This window comes from Amblyomma mixtum, chromosome 9, assembly GCF_055824585.1.
Source record: "Amblyomma mixtum isolate Tamu chromosome 9, ASM5582458v1, whole genome shotgun sequence".
In the NCBI taxonomy this organism is placed as follows: Eukaryota; Metazoa; Arthropoda; class Arachnida; order Ixodida; family Ixodidae; genus Amblyomma; species Amblyomma mixtum.
In genome coordinates this window covers 90,404,308-90,420,519 of record NC_143020.1, presented here as the reverse complement: position 1 = coordinate 90,420,519, position 16,212 = coordinate 90,404,308, and the positions used below count along the sequence as shown (strand labels likewise).

The window sequence follows — 16,212 nt, the reverse complement described above, 5'->3', positions numbered from 1 at the left end:
CTAGCGGAGAGCGCAGGAGTTAGGCGCCGGTGGTGGCACCGCCGCGGCTTGCGACGGCGCCTGTCGGTCGCCCTTCTCTTCGGCGTGATGTCATACATGACGTCACACAGAGGTCAACTAAAGGTCAATGGTGGCACCGCCGCGCCACGGCAAAGGCTGAAAGTCGAAGTAGTAAAGCTTTCGCTTTAAAACAGAACCGCTCCCACTCCTGCGCTAATCGCCCTTACCGTGCTTTTCACCCATACACAGAATGACAACGCCCTCAGAATGTGCGGCTGGGGCTCTTTCCAGCAAGGAAATTCCGTGCAAACTTCGTGTGTGCAATGCGTCTGTGCGTTGCGTCCGTGCAGAGCGCAGTATTTTTTTTTTTTTGCATACTCCGATCTCACGAAGCACTTTTGATCTTGTATCTGGAACGCGTGACGAACCTTCTTACCAGTGAAAACAAATTGCCGCAATGATCCTCTCAGTACAGGCCAGCAACCGAAGGCATTACGAATGCGCAAACGGCCCGGCGAGACCATTTCATTATTGAAGTTTTATGCGTTATAGGGAAAAGGTTCTCGATCGACGCTGATTTCCTTCTGCCGTATTTCATTAAGGGTTACGAAAGCGGTTTTCGGTGCAACTTGTGGTACTCTGAAAACTCTGTTCAGACTCTGTCATCCGAAAGGGTTCAGATATATACTAACTAGTGTATCAGCTACTATGTACTGCTATAGCTAATGTTTTGCCCTGAAAAATGTTTAAACTTTAACAATGCCTACCTTATAGAGAAATGTCCTCTGAATTCCTTGTGTAAACTTGACTTAGATTACACTTGAAGCACCTCATACATCAAGTTTTGTGTTGTAATTGCTTATGCGAGCTTACTTTCTTTTTCTAATATTTCTTTCAGGAGAAGCCTGCTTTGTCGTCGTGCCTTCTAACCAACGATAGCATGATATTCTTGCATGCTGACAACGAAGTTTTTCAAGGCTCCCTCCTTGCATGCTTGCAAAAGTGGCATCTCTATGTTCATTCGTTTGGGTGTTCCAAATCGGATAACCAAAGAGAGCGCGGGTCAAAGAAACACTGTTCTTTCCTACGGGGGACAAGGCGTTGGTTCTCTGCAAACATCGAAAGAAACTTGCCGGACACTTGGCTCCAATTTTTTGTACACAATAAAACTACTGTTTGAAATTCGACACTGTAATTTTACTGACGCATTCATTCTTGAACACAAAAGTCTAAATGAGGCTTCCACAGGAGTACTGCATTTCAAAATTGCCTTCTTCACCAAGTAATGTTTACTGCTCTGGGAATCGTAAATGCCACCTTATAGTAAGGCAAACGCCTACAGAAATTTAGAGTAAAAGCTACTTAAAAAGAACAGGCACACACTCCTTAAATGTACTATAAAATCAGCTGCAAAAGAGTATATTATACTTCTATTATTGTCATGATCATTCCCATGAGATCTCAACATTTAGTAAAAGATCAACTCTTCTCTAGAGAGCGGTAGCACTTTACTCCTTCTAGCACTACCCCAATACCTCCTAAACATAGTAGTAGACTATATACTCCTGTTTTGAGGAGTAGCTAACCACCCCTTCGGGATTGCGCTACGTCACGAGCCAGTTACTGCTATACGGGTGCTTTTCTGTTTACAGTTTAGCACTTAGTTTCGTGTCGGTTCTGCATGCCGTCTAAAGTAACCTGCGACTTCTGTTTCAATGTAGTTTAGTTATTCCCATGTAAAAAAGCTACTCAGTGAAATGAATATTCGACAGAGTCTCGTGCAGAGCTGTCGTCTCCTGTGAATATCGAGGCCTGTGCTCGAGAAATAACTGTCACGCCGTTGCTCTCAGTTTGAGATAACGCTCAAAGCGCGAACATTTTGCGCCACACCGGCCTTTCGCGGATTGATAGCGCAGAATAACAGGCAGGATATGCTCGAAGCTTAGGTGTGACGTGCCAGAGATTTGTACTACAGGTATACTAATAAAAACGCTCGTGTGCGCAAACTCCTTTTCCACCAAAGCCTGCCATATTGGATGTGAGAGGCGGCTCCTTGCGGTTGAATTCTCGAAAACACCGCACCCGAGAGAAATGCGCGTGCGTACAAGCGAGCATATTAGACACCTGTAGAATATCGTGTACTGTGTTACCGTTACCATTACCGGAGTCCCGGAATTCCCCCAACCGCCAATGAGCACGCGTTGATTGGTCCCGATGCGGCAAGAGTGCGTGCGGCTGCCCGGTACCTGGCGCATTCGAAGCGACCTGATCATGCGCATTGGTGGTTGGCGGGCTTCCGGTACTCCGGTGACGCTAGCGGTAAAACGTTACATGGTGTGCTAAAGGTGTCTATTATGAAGGGTGCACCGTGCGTTTATCTGCACACCTTGCACGCTCCTTCACAGTGCTGTCTGTAACGTATTTGTGGTCTGCCCATTTTTCCTCAGGCCTGTGCATGCGTCATACATAAAGTAGGCAGAGCGCTCCAAAGGCGTAGGACTTCGATACGCTTTCTATTGGTCTAGAATTACTCCCCATACCAGCGAAGTAAATAGCGGGGCTTCACTCCGCCGTTGCATGTTTTTTCTTTATTTTCTTCATGTTGGCTTCGCAACCAACCTACTTCAGCACTGCTTCTTAATTGCCGCCTGTTGCGTAGGGGTTCAGTTTCTTCGATCGAACCACGGTGCGATCACAGGAAGTCATCTGCAAAGGGTACCAGAGGCTGCAGTTCCCACGCTCGTAGTTCTTCGCATGGGTCTGGTGAGGGAAGCTCTTCCGGAGCGGCATGGGAGCTGGTGTGGGGTCTCTCCTGTGGGTGCGTCTTCATGTGTCTCATAAGGTGGTCCATCCGGGAGAAGCTTTTTTTGCAGCTAGGACAAAAAGGCCTAGGCGTGTCTTTAGAAGGGTGCTGTGCGCTGCGGTGATGACTGAGGTTGCCAGAATTGCTGAAACAGCGTCTGCAGTCGCGGCACTCGTACGGCTTCTCCCCGGTGTGGACTACCCGATGGGCGACGAGTGCGTCTCGCCGTTTGAAACCTTTCCCGCAGTCGCCGCACACGAAAGGCCGCTCGCCATTGTGGATCCGTGCGTGTCTCTTGAAATCGGTTCTGTGAGGGCAACGATAACAGAAGGGGCGAACTGGCACACTTAATAAGAAAAACTCATCGGTGGCTGAGCGGAGGAAGAGTGAAATACCCATTCCATCATACAAACACCACGGCAGGCCTTTCACCTACTTGTATTAACGCTTACGTGGCTACGAAAGAAGCGTATCGCAACCAGATGTTGCAGAAGCGACTGCCATGCAGCAACATGATGAATCTTTGATCAGCCCTGTCAAACGCATATCTTTTCTTTTAAATCACGTATAAGATAAAATGACAAAATATGGTGCACACATGTACTGATACTTAGAAACCGCCGATAAACGTCGCGCACTCAAGTTCACTGCCAAGCACTGCACATCGCACCGCCAGGCAACGCCAACAAGTGAACACACTATTCGCCACTTCGATTCCATGCGTAGCAAACGGGCGCTGCTTAACCACTTGCGTTTCTGGCTGCGGTTTACGGAGTATTCTCGAATCACCTTATTAGTTAGTGCAGGTCGATAAGACTGCTCTACGACGTGAACCGTCGCTGCCATAAAAGCGCTGCTTGAGTAACATTTCTTTCGAATGAAGACGAAAGTATATGACTGCTTCGCCATGGAATGCGAAGACGTGCAATCAGATTTAACAGCGCATTTGACTCTTGAACGAAGTGAACACGAAGTTATCGCACTCTCTTCCCTGTGCTTACAGAAGCGAAATGCTTGAAAACACTCGGTGTTACGGGCGTATTAAAGAGAAAACACCTCTAATGGCTCATACTGTCGTCCGTCCGTTAACAAAGCTTGTCACACGCATTTAACTCGGGAAGTAAAAACGATAGAAGGAAACTAATGAACACTTCAGATAGAGAAAGAAAATATGAACCTAGAAGCAAGGCTTGATAACTGTACAGTAATTAGTTCACTAACTACAGGCAAATATGTCGAAATTGCGTCGAAAAACACGGACGTCAATACAGCCAAGGGAACAATTCCACGGCACATCCACCGGAAGTCATCAGGGAATAGGGGAAATTGTCACGTAATTGTCGAAAAAACGTCGGATTTGTTTGAAATTAGATAGAAAAATCTGTTCTAAGACAGGCCTTCGGCTCCCGAACTTTGGGCGGCTGGCGTAAGGAAGAAGAGGACGAAGACAGCGGCGCCGATGCTCGTGCGTGTCCGCTGATCGCTGCCGCTGGGACTGATCGCTGCCTCGGGACTGAACCGAGACCTACCGCTAGCCGTTCGCGACGCAGCGCCTTCCAAGACGTCCTACACTACAGTGTAATTAAGCGTAACTAACACTAAGATCCCCGAAATATTTATAACTTGGGTATATAGAAAGCCACGGGAAGGGTGTGATGTTACATCCACCGGAAGCCGTCACGAAATAGCGTTCTCGGCTTTCCCCTCTCAACATTTCAGTTGGCAAAGTGTCCTGGCAGTTTTCTTTATATGTAGCTGAGTCTCAAAGTGCGCCAAATATGGGTGGACGTTCGCTTAAGTCTAACGCCACTATTTTTCGCGTCCTAAACGAAGAATTGATAGCAAAGTACAATGCAGTGTCAAACCTCTGCTTACGTGCTATCGGTGGAGTAACGGCACAAGGAGCAGCGGTGCCTTCGTTGCTGCATCTTCGGATGCTTGCTCAGCCGGTGCTCATCCAAAGCCTCTTTTCTGGGGAGCAGGTCGCCGCATGTCTCGCAGGGGAACAAAACGTGTGAAGCGGTTGAAGGGGTTCCATTCTTGGAGGGCAAACTCCCGCGCCTGCTGTTTCATCACAGCCTGCATGCACTCTCAATGGCCAACGGCCCCAGGCGGCACATGCACGACAGAAGGCGCGCAATAGTCGCCACTGCCTGTTTCCTCTCTTTATAATTTTAATGTTTCCTCTATCATATTACTACCAAAAGTACACGCGTATACTAGGAAAAGAACCGCAGATGGTCGAAATGCTTTGTCTTATCTATAGTGTTCAATTTTTCACAGTCGTCGTTTTCATTTCCAGACAAAAATTTTATCAAGTTATGAACAGTTTGTGTTGTCAGATGTTATCTATTGCATCATCAAAATCCCTTCCCCCGCTGTAACGCCTCAGCGCTCCAAGGTGGAATGAAAGGAAAACTCCTCAATGTTTGCTCTTTTATCTGCCGATATCAATTTTTAATGACTATGTGAAAGGGTCTATGCGATCAAGATGGCTGGCCGTTTAGATCTTCCAAACTATCGGGATAACGCTTAAAACTGCTCATTGTAAGAAGAAGATGGGGACAACTCAGCACTCTCGCGCCTCATCGTCGCCGCTGGTGGCTAGAGCGCGAGTCTCTGGCTTACCCTGCTACTTTGGCTGGCTACATTCTACAGGTGCTACCTGACTGCTGCCTGCGTTGCTCGCCTTGACCCACCAACAATCAACTATTCACTTGGTGAAGGCGCCACGATCGGCACCTCCGACACCGCCCTGGAACTCCGCAGTCGCACGGTGTCCGTTCCCGTGGCGGTGACAAGTCAGCAGCGCCAGGCCCCGCATCCGCCTGTCGCCTGTTCTTACTCCTTACATCAGCGAGATTCCACTATCTTCAGTACCAGCTACGGCCAAGGTGTCTAGGACAGGCTTTCAGCGTCTGAACGGGGGATCCGGCAATACAACTGTGATGATACTCTCAGGCTTAAGCCCGTAATATTCTACTTAACTGATGTTGGCAAAAACGTCCTATTGGAACCGTGATTCAGGCATCACCACCTGGCCTACCTTCAAGACCAACTTTCCTGGAGTATCCGGCCGTCCTGCCGTTCGCAAATTTCGTGCTTCGAAGCGTCTACGCTCGTGATCACAGCATGCAGGCAGGAGAAAGCTTCAACAGTTACATCGAGGACAGCGTTGACTTATGGAAACGCTTCAACCCAAATATAGCGGGTGTAGATAAGATTAGGCACGTACTGAAAGGTACCGATGATGACGCCTTCAACACGGCCATTGCAAAAAGTCCGACTGCCATTGCGAAGGTCTACGAACTTTGTAGAGATTTGACGAGCTACCCAAGTGGCGTGTTTTGATCCGTCATCAACATTAAACCCTATCGCCTTTCTGGCGAAATCAAGCAGTTTGTGTGCCAGGAGGTCGCCCGTCATTTGTGTCTGCTGCCCTGTCGACCGGAACCACGATCATTCCTTAAGCCGCATTTCAGGCAGGAAATACAGCGACACGTCTCGGAAGCTCTCCCTTCAGGCCATCTTTCGGATCCGTTGCGTGGGGCTTATGCGGCGTGCTGTTGTGGGTTCAACGAAATATAAAACTTCTTAAAAGGTGCGGGAACTGAGCCCGTAACTGTAAGATTGCGAGGTGTGCATGCCATCCATAGGCTGCATTAGAGCTTTGCTTCTTGGCGAACAAAAGTGAACACAGGATATTGGTATCGTTACAGGAGTAGCTTACAGCCACATGAGTCATTATAATGGTAGATAAAAAATAAAACCAAATGAAATAAAAATATACCTCTTAAACCAGGTAAGCATTATTAAGTGTCATGAGTAGTTGAAGGAAGCAGACATTGCAAATTAATATCAATGATGACTTCTTTTCTTGCTGCATATCATTCATCCGTGATGGGAATGATATAGATGTGTGACATTTATTTTTATTAGAGGGGCCATGAAATCAGTACTGCGCATTGTGTATCTGTCGGTTAACCAATAATATAATGTTCTTCATGTCCCCTGATGTTTATTACAGCATGTCAGCATGTAAACCTGCTTACTTCCTCAGAAACTGAAAGCTCGCGCTCTAACAACCAGCGATGACGGCGAAGCACGGGAGTGCTGATTCGTCCCTATCTTCTTCTTACAATAATTTTTTTAACTGGTATCGCGGTAATTTGGGGCATATAAACAGCCAGGCGTCTTGCTGGCTTATGTAACTTCGCATAGTCATTACAAAATTGATATGGTTAGAGAAAAAAATCAAACACTGTGCGAACAGCAGTACTTTTATTATAGTTTTAGCTACAGCGCACCTCGGAGTGCTGACCTGCTACAGGAGGAGACACGATTTAGATGATGCAATAGTTAATATAAGACAACAGAAACTAATCATTCCTTGCAAGAATTTTGAACTGAAAATCACAAACACGGCTGCGAAGAATTGCAAACTACAGATAAGACAAAACGTCTTAAACATGTGTTGTTCTTTTTTCTAATATACGTGTGCAGTTTTGGTAGTAACATTATACAGGCACTATTACAAAGTATAAAGAAAGGAATGAGCGAGTGGCGACCACAATTGCGCGCCTTCTGTCGTCCTTTGAGTGCTTAGGATGATTGGCGATTAAAAGTTCAGACTGTGATGAAAGAGCAGCCTAATGTTCGTCGTCCGTTAGATGATCGTGCCCCTGTGCGTTTGCCTTCCATGAATGGAACCATTTCATCCGGTTCACCCACGGTGTCCCGCTGCGACACATGCGGCGACTTGTTCCCTAAAAGATGTCGTTTTGGAGGAGCAGCGGCTGAACAAGCATCCGCTGAGGCAGCAACGAAGGCACCGCTGCTCCTCGGGCCCTTTCTCCACCGATAACAAGTATGCCGAGGTTTTACTCTGTATTGCGCTTTGCTTCTGGTTTTTGGTATAAGAAGCCTATATTATGGCGTTAGACTCAAGCGAACATCAACCAATATTTGGCACTTTCACGCACACGCTAGAAACCAATAAACCCACAGTACCAAGCGTTTTCAAGCATTTCGATTGCCCAAGCAAGTGGAGGCGTCTGATAACTTAGTCATCCTTTCGTTCGCGAGGGAAACGCGCTGTTAAATCTGATTTCATGTAACCGTTTTCCACAGTGAAGCTGTAGTGGCTATCGTCTTTCTTCAAAAGGAACAAACGATTGGACCTGTGTTTATACGGCTGCGATAGTTCGCATCGTTACTGAGACGCATCGACCCGCACTAATGGGGAGATCCCAGAAGGAACCGGAAATCGCACTCAGAAAGGAAAGTAGTGAAGTGGTACCCGGGTGCTACACATAGGGGCACCACTAGTGTAACTGCGCATGGAATCGAATCCGTTCTACCCTTGCCAGATAAGGTACACCATTCCTGCTGTTGACCGCAGCGCTATAGCACAAGCAGCCGACGCCAGAATCTCAGATCTTCAGACGCCAGAATCTCGATCTTCAGAATCATCCTAGGCATTGTGCTCTTCGTGGGCATCAGTATATCGCTCATCGGGCTGTGCGTGGTGTTCAAGCGCTTCTGCTCGAATGCCAAGGGCTACGGCATGATCAACGCTAACTCCACCATCGGCCACCTCAACCCGGTGCTCAACTACAAGGACTGCGACGATGACGTGAGCAGTGGCTCCAGCTCGGCCACACGGTGCCTGGACAACCACGACCTGGACGTGCCGGAGATCAAGGTTCTCGAGAGTCCGGGCGCCGACCCCAACGAAGACCTAAGCTACATGTCGCTGACGGCGGTGAAGGAGCCGTACTACGCGACGCCCGTAAGCCTGGCCAAGCCGCACGGCGCGCCGCCGGCCTCGATGTCTTCGCAGGATCATGGTACTCCGGCCGCTGCGGCCACATCTTCGTCCTAGAACCCGCCCGAGGTGCACAACGCCGTGAGCCACGACAACGAGGGCTTCCATGAAGGTCCACCCGAGTCCTCGACCGGCAGCGGAGGTCTCGGGTTCGGAGCTCGCGCAGAAATCACGACGCGGGCGCTGACGGCGAGGAGCGAATTCATCGAACGGAAGACACGTGGCGCGTACTAGTGGGTACGGATAAAGCGATTTTCATGTCTTTGTGTGGCGACCTTGAAAAGCTGTTGCATCATCCAATCGGAGCTAGGTGACCGGAGGCAACACACACCTGGGCCTATTTTGGCCGTCCTCAGACAGGCGGGATACTCTGTCCTAATTATTTCGTTTTGACCATGCACACACCACCAGAAGCTGTTTGCCCTAAATGTATGCGAGTGGTTACGTCACCCAGCCGAGTTATCTCCTTGGCCGAAGCGGTGGCCTTGTAGTAGAGCATCCCCCTCGCATCCGCCTCGCGTTCGAACCCCGATAACGCCGAGTACCCACCGGCTTTCTACTGGGTACAAAATTTCCCCCGACCAGGTACTCGGCACTAGCGTCGCTGCGCATGGAAGCTAATCAGCTAATAGAGGTTTGTGTGTTCGCGTTCCCCTTCGTTGCTAAGTCCAGTGGCTTGCAAAGAACTCGAGCGCCCGACATATTTCGGCGGTTTCAAAGACCAATAGATGCGTTGTGACTTATTGTGTAATTTTATCTGATACGTACGGTAAGAGAAGAGACAAATTTTTAAGCGCTGATCAGGGCTTCATTATCCTACGTCATGTCAGTAGCCGCTGGGCCAACTGGCTGCAGTAGACGCTTCTTTCGCTCCATATCAACCCTGCTACGCATAGGTGAAAGGCCTCGTGTGTTTATGGAGCGGTTCCTCTTCCTCATCTGAGCCGGCTATGAGGCTGTCTTGCTGAGTGCGCTACTTCTCCTCATTCTGTTCTCTTTTCCCTTACAGAGGCCATTTAAAAAGGCATGCACTGACCCACACTCGCGAGCGGCTTTGCAGGGCGACCAATGCGGCCGGAAATTCAAACGGCGAGACCATCTCCTCGTCCACCAGCTGGTTCGCTTAGGGGTGAAGCCGCACCAGTGCGCTGTTTGTAGATGCCACTTAAGCAGTGCGGCCATCCTTAGTCGTCACCGCACACAGCAGCACACTTTATGTGGCACGTCTAGCTCATTAGTTTGTCGTCACTTCGGAAAGGAAAACGCGTCCCGAGGAGAGATCCAACGCCAGCTCGCATGCCGCTCCGGAAGAGGTTCCCCTCACCAGAGCCAAGCGAAGAAGTACGAGAGTGGGAAGTGTAGCCTCCGGTAGGATCTGCAGAGGGCACACTATGATATGCGCTTATATGAAATCAAGGATCAGTGACGCCATACACGTGCGCTTGCTCCTCGGTTCGACAGAAAAAAAAAGGAAACGCAACGACCAGCAACGAAGAAGCCAGCGCATGGGAACCTCCGAAAAAAGATATAGTACTTAAAGTTATAGTGAACGAAATAAAATAAAACGCAGCAAACACCGAAGTGAAGCTCTGGTACTTTCTTCGCTGTATACGTTGGTTGGTTTATTGGGGTTTAACGTCCCAAAGGCGAATCAGGCTATGAGGGACGTCGTAGTGAAGGGCTCCAGAAATTTCGATAACCTGAAGTTTTTTAACGTGCACTGACATAGCACAGCACACGAGCCTCTAGAATTTCGCCTTCATCGAAATTCGGACGCCTAGGTCGGGATCGAACCCGCGTCTTCCGGGCCAGCAGCCCAGCGCCGTAACCACCGAGCCACCACTTTGGGACCTACAGGGAGTAATTCAAGAGGAACAGAAAGCAAGTCGAAGTCCTGCGTCTTTGGAGCACTTTGTCGCCTATATGTATGACGCATGTACAGGCCTGAGGTAAAATGGGTAGACGACAAAAACGGTGCCAGTATCACTGACAGCACACTGTGACAGAGCGGGCAGAGCGCTGTCTAGACAAACGAGCAGTGCACCCTCCATTATATGCTGGCCTGTTCGCACACGCGTTTCGCTCGCGTGAGGCTTTTTCGAGAATTAAGACACAAGTAACCGCGCCTCTCAGTTCCCCTGTGGTAGGCTTCGTGGGCGAGCGAGTCAGCGCGTGCGAGCCGTTTTATCAGCATACTTCTATAGCAAATCGCTAGCACGATACGCTTTTGCACGGATATCTTGCTGGTGGTTCTGCGCGACTAATCCCTGAAAATGTGGTGTGGCATAAAATGTTCAAGTAGCATGCCACATTGTAAACTACAGCCCTGTAGTACCAACTGTTTAATTTATATTTCAGTGAGTAGCATTGTCACTCGGGAAAAACTTCAGTCAAACGGAAGCGATAGATTGCTTAAGAGATCATGCAGAACCTACGGCCAAAGAGGTGCCACTTTAGCAACTTCAGGTAGAGACTGACTAATCAAGCAGAGAGAGAGAGAGGTAACTTTTATTTTTCAGCTCAAGTCCGAGCCTTCTTACTTGCCCGTTTGGTGGGCGTTATTCATCGGCGGTGGCGGAGTGGGGCCACGTGTCCCTTGGATGTGTCGAATGTGGGCGGCGAGGAGCGGCCAGAGGGTGGGCGGTAGAGAGGTTGGTGGAGCGGTCCATCGGGCCCACGTGAGGTGAAAGGGGGGAGGCTAGGTGTGCGAGGAAGGTAAGCAGCTCGCGCGCGGGGTTAGCCTGCGGCTACTGAAATGAAGACCGGTCCCTGGCGGCTTATCTGTTGTCTCGTAGAAGGCTTTTTCTCGGCTGATTTGATAGAAACTGTGCTCCCGTGATAGCTATACGGCAAAGCTACTGAGCGCACAATGGGGATCTTTTGTATAGAAGGCAACAAATTAGTTAAGGTACGTTTTACGGGGCCGGTGGAAAAAAAGTGGACTTGGATGCTTTTTAGCGCGCGGTAAAGAACGTCCGTGCACCTCTGATCAGTGGCAACTGTTATACCAAGTCCGCGGAGAAACATTAAAAAGGCGAGGGCTCTCATTTTTCCTACTCCCTTTAAAATGTGATTTCTGTGTGCTAGACATAACCGCGGACAATGACGAGAGTAGGAAGTGCAGCATGAGACATTTCAAGCGCGTGTCACTGCGCAATAATCGCAGGACCTCTTGGAGAAACATTTTCTCTGGTAGTGTATTCGGCAGCGCAAGACTGTCATCGTCTGCTCCTGCAAAGAACTACCGAGCTGGCGTACGGGATACTGTAGAACGTCCCGCCACTGACGGTAGCCCTCAAAATCAGTTTTCTTTTTCTAAAGAAAAATATATTCACAGTGGTTGTGATAACAAAGTCGCGATTTGAATTGTTTCTTATAAAGAAAAATATCCCCTCTGGTAGTTAGCCGTGACACGCATGTTCCGCTTCTGTGCTTATGGCCTCTCTTTATCACCGTCGGTACGGACCCTTATCACTTCCGTTGGAAGTGAAAGTCTTCTTACCTCCACACCTCTTTACTGGCTATAAAGTGAACGCTGTCGAGAGGGACCTTCATTTTCATCTCCCGCGAACATCGTGCATGCTTGCTGCTATGGTTGCCGCACTGTTTCTTCTGCAGTTTGACGCCACAAGTAAAGCCAGTAACTAGCTTTGGCCCCCCATCAGCCTTTTGCCGGCCGTCAACATGTACGTCTGTGCGGTAACATAGCCACGTGCCAATGTCCGCCTGATTATTAAATTCATTTATTTTTGGCAATGTCTGCATATTTCTCAGACAAAAAGAGGAGCAATTTCATGCATATCAACTTCAAATATTCTAGAGCCTATATCAGTGAGAAAGCTATGAAAAAGAGATTAAAAGTGATGTTGTTCGTGATGTTAAGTAGTATGTTAAAGCCCTGGGAACTCAGTCAAAACGTCTGTTTTGTTATTTAATATCAATGGTTAATTTAATTTTTGGTATGTCCTAAACACACAATTAGAATATGATAGATGCGTACTGTATATCTATAATTTTGAAGTGCGCACGAAGCCAGCAGTGCGCATTGGGCTTGTGTCAGTTAAACAAGAATATTGTTACGTAAATGTAGACACACAAGGAGTAGTCACTGAGGGATGCTGACAGCAGATCAATCAAACGGGCAACAGCGCACAGATCACACTTCGTCCTCCTCGCGCTCCGCGCACGAGCCCAGCACTGTCTTCTTCGTTGTCCACTGACACAACTCCCGGCGGCGAAAGCATCGTCCCGATGCTAAGTGGAAGACGTAGCAGGTGCACGGTACGGCTTGAGGCGAACCACGTGAACAACGTCAGAGGCAGGGGGGGGGGGGTGACGACGGAGGATCGAGGGGGGCAATCTCATAAGTCACGTCGGTCACCTGACGGAGCACGCGGTAAGGGCCCTTATACTGATGTAGGAGTTTCTCTGAAAGGCCGACACGGCGAGAGGGATACCAAACGAGGACGAGTCATCCTGGCGTGTTGTGTACTGGGCGATGTCGGCGGTCGTAAACTGACTTCTGGTAGGCCTGGGAGGCGGTGAGCCGGTCGCGGGTGATTTCGCCGGCCTAGGTTGCTTGAGCGATGGCGTCACGTGCGTACACCGTGGTCGAGGCCGAAGAAGGCGGCAGGAGTGTATCCAATGGCAACGCAGGATGCCGGCCATACAAAAGATAGAAAGGCGAATAGCCCATGGTGTCATGCCGCGATGAATTGTAAGCAAATGTTATCTAGGGCAAGGCAGTGTCCCAATCACGATGGTCGGGTGCGACGTACATAGATAGCATGTCAGTGAGGGTCCTATTCAGGCGCTCGGTAAGCCCGTTCGTTTGAGGATGGTACGCTGTAGTGAGTTTATGTTGCGTGGAACAGGACCGGAGTATGTCGTCAACTACCCGGGACAAAAAGTAGCGGCCGCGGTACGTCAGCAATTGGCGTGGGGCACCGTGGGGCACCGTAACCTTCATGTCCCAGAGGCCTAATAGCGAAATGTCTGTTTCCAATCGTGCCTACTTCCTTGATGCCTAAGGTCAAAAGATCGTGAGCACTTTTAATCGGTATGCTGATAAATGGACCCTTTCAAAACACTTTCGTCTTGTTTCCGTAAACCGCATGCCCTAGTCATTATAAAAGTAATACGTAAGAATAAAAGAGAAAACTTAGTGCAAGCAGTATATTTTTTTTTCGATTGAATTTTGTTTACACTACACCTTGAAGCGCCGAGCCCGTACAGCAGTGCCGGCTACTTGACAATGTAATCGATAATTCAATATCAAACAACACAAAATGTTTATCAAGGAAAAAGATTTATTGAATTCAAAGCGACAAACACGAAAATGATGAAGAGGAAACCACAGTCATGGCGAAGCACGTCGACAGTACACCATTCTTTTTTTCAGGTTTATGTGCGCAGTTGTGACAGTAAATGATAGAAGCAACATTACAAAGTATAAAAAGTGCAGAGAGGAAGTCGCAGATACAGTTGCGCTTTTTCTTGCTGATATATTCTGTGCCAGTGATGACTGATGAATAACAGTGCGCGCTGCGATAGGAGAGTTAAAATTATTTGTTTGGAAGGTGTTAGTTCTCAGTCGGTTCGCCCCACTAGGATGGAAACAATTCACCCACTTCACCGATTGTGTTCGCCTGTGGCACATGCAACGAACTGTCCTTTGGGAAAAATCGACTGGGAGAGCACCGGGAGATCGAGAATCAGACTAGTCCACGCGGAAGGTGCCGCTGCGCCTTGTTTCCTTACTCCAGCGATCACAAGTAAGCCGAGTATTGACTTTGCAATAAGCTTTGCTATTCATTTTTGGTATAGATCGCCAACAGTGGTGGCTTTAGAATGAAGCGGACATCGGCCAATGTTTGGCGCTCTTTGGCCACACGACTTCATATAAATACAGCGTTTCCAAGCACTTCGCTTCTCTACGCAAAAAATTCGCAGTGTCTTAGCTTGGTTAAGCCCGGTAATTGCGAAAGCACTATCCGTACCTACGCCATGGTTCAGCTGGTAGTGTAGCTGGTGGTGGTGCTTGTGGTTAGACTTGCGGTGATGCATCGGTTATCCAATCCAATCCAATCCAATCCAATGTACTCTAATCTAATCTAATTCAATCCAATCCAATCCAGTCCAATCCAATCCAGTCTAATCTAATCTAATCCAATCTAATACAATTTAATGCAATCAAGGTCAAATGAAGGTCAATGGTGGTCACCGCCGCGGCACGGCAAAGGCCTGAAAGTGCAAGTAGTATTGCTTTCGCAATAAAAAAAGGAGTGCGATAACTTAGTCTGCTGTTCATTCAAGAGGCAAATGAGCAATTACAACAGATTGCATGTCGCCGCACCGTATGGGGAATTTGTCGTGCCTTCTGACATCCCTCAGAAGGAAGAAGTGTTCGACGCAGCGTTTAAACGGATGCGACGGTTTGCGCCGTTACGGAGGCATCAAGCCATTCGAGTAGGAATATCCGACGTGAAATCAGAAATCGCTGAGTCCAGAAGCGGAAGTTGTGTAGACGCGCCTGTAGTTGCAGGTGCGACACAGAGAGGCACCATTACAGTCGCTGCGCATGGAAGCGAGTCGGCAAATTCTTGGACTAGAGTGTTCACATCTTCGCATTCTCTATCGCTGCCAACTCCCAATGCCTGGCAAAGAACTTTCGCGGGCAACCTATTTCTGCTTTTTCCAAACACCTACACATGCGTGTGTCTTCTTAAGTTATTTTTCTCTAAGATATAATGCAAAGAAAAAAATTCACAGTGGCTTAGCTCTGGTTAAGCCTCGATACACAAGCGGAAAGCTGCATTTATGCTTTGTTTGACGTCATGGCTGTCGCAGTTCGCGCACAAGGCACTGGGAGCACCACGATAGCACAGTAGATTTTGAGCCAACTCCCTGGCTATCACTTCTGGGTCTTCTTTTCTTCCTTCCATGGCGAATGTCTGCGCCTCGTCTACGGCCGCCGCCGCCGCTTACGCGTTACCGCAACGCCTTGCGAAATAACCTTCTCTTGGGACTGCGGAGGATACCGCGCGGCAGCGGCGAAGGGTAAACCGGTGGCGAGGAGGGAAAGGGCGCGCCACGGCGGCGCCCAGGGGTGGCCCACGCGAAGCGCGGTGTTGACGAGTCTAGTGAAGTTTTTCGCTTCAAAATTGCCGATCAAAGTTTTCTATGCTCTCTCGTCGAAGTGGCCGCAGTTTTGCGCTTCTTTCGAAGCCCTGTAAACGCTGCTACGTGCAACTGAATGGCCGCATGTGGTGTTTGTGTACTGCAATGGTTATTTCCCTCCTGTGAGCCGGCTAGCAGGCAGTCTCGCTTAGTGTGCCACAACTCGTCATTCCGGTCTCTTTTCCATCACACAGGCGATTTGAACAGACATAAACGGACCCACACGAGCAAGTGGGCTTTTCAGTGCCAAGAATGCGGGCAAAGGTTCACACAGCGGACTCATCTCTTCGACCACCAGCTGGTCCACTCAGGGGAGGACCCGTTCAAGTGCGTCGACTGCGGGCTTCGCTTCATCCGTGGTTGGAGCCAGAACCATCACCGCACAGTGCAGCACGGCGGCTAG

General features: G+C 48.9%; 1 pseudogene; it reads left to right on the top strand.

Annotated features, from left to right (window-relative positions):
• Positions 1–2,926: 2,926 nt before the first annotated feature.
• On the top strand, positions 2,927–16,212 carry LOC149330079 (uncharacterized; annotated as a pseudogene).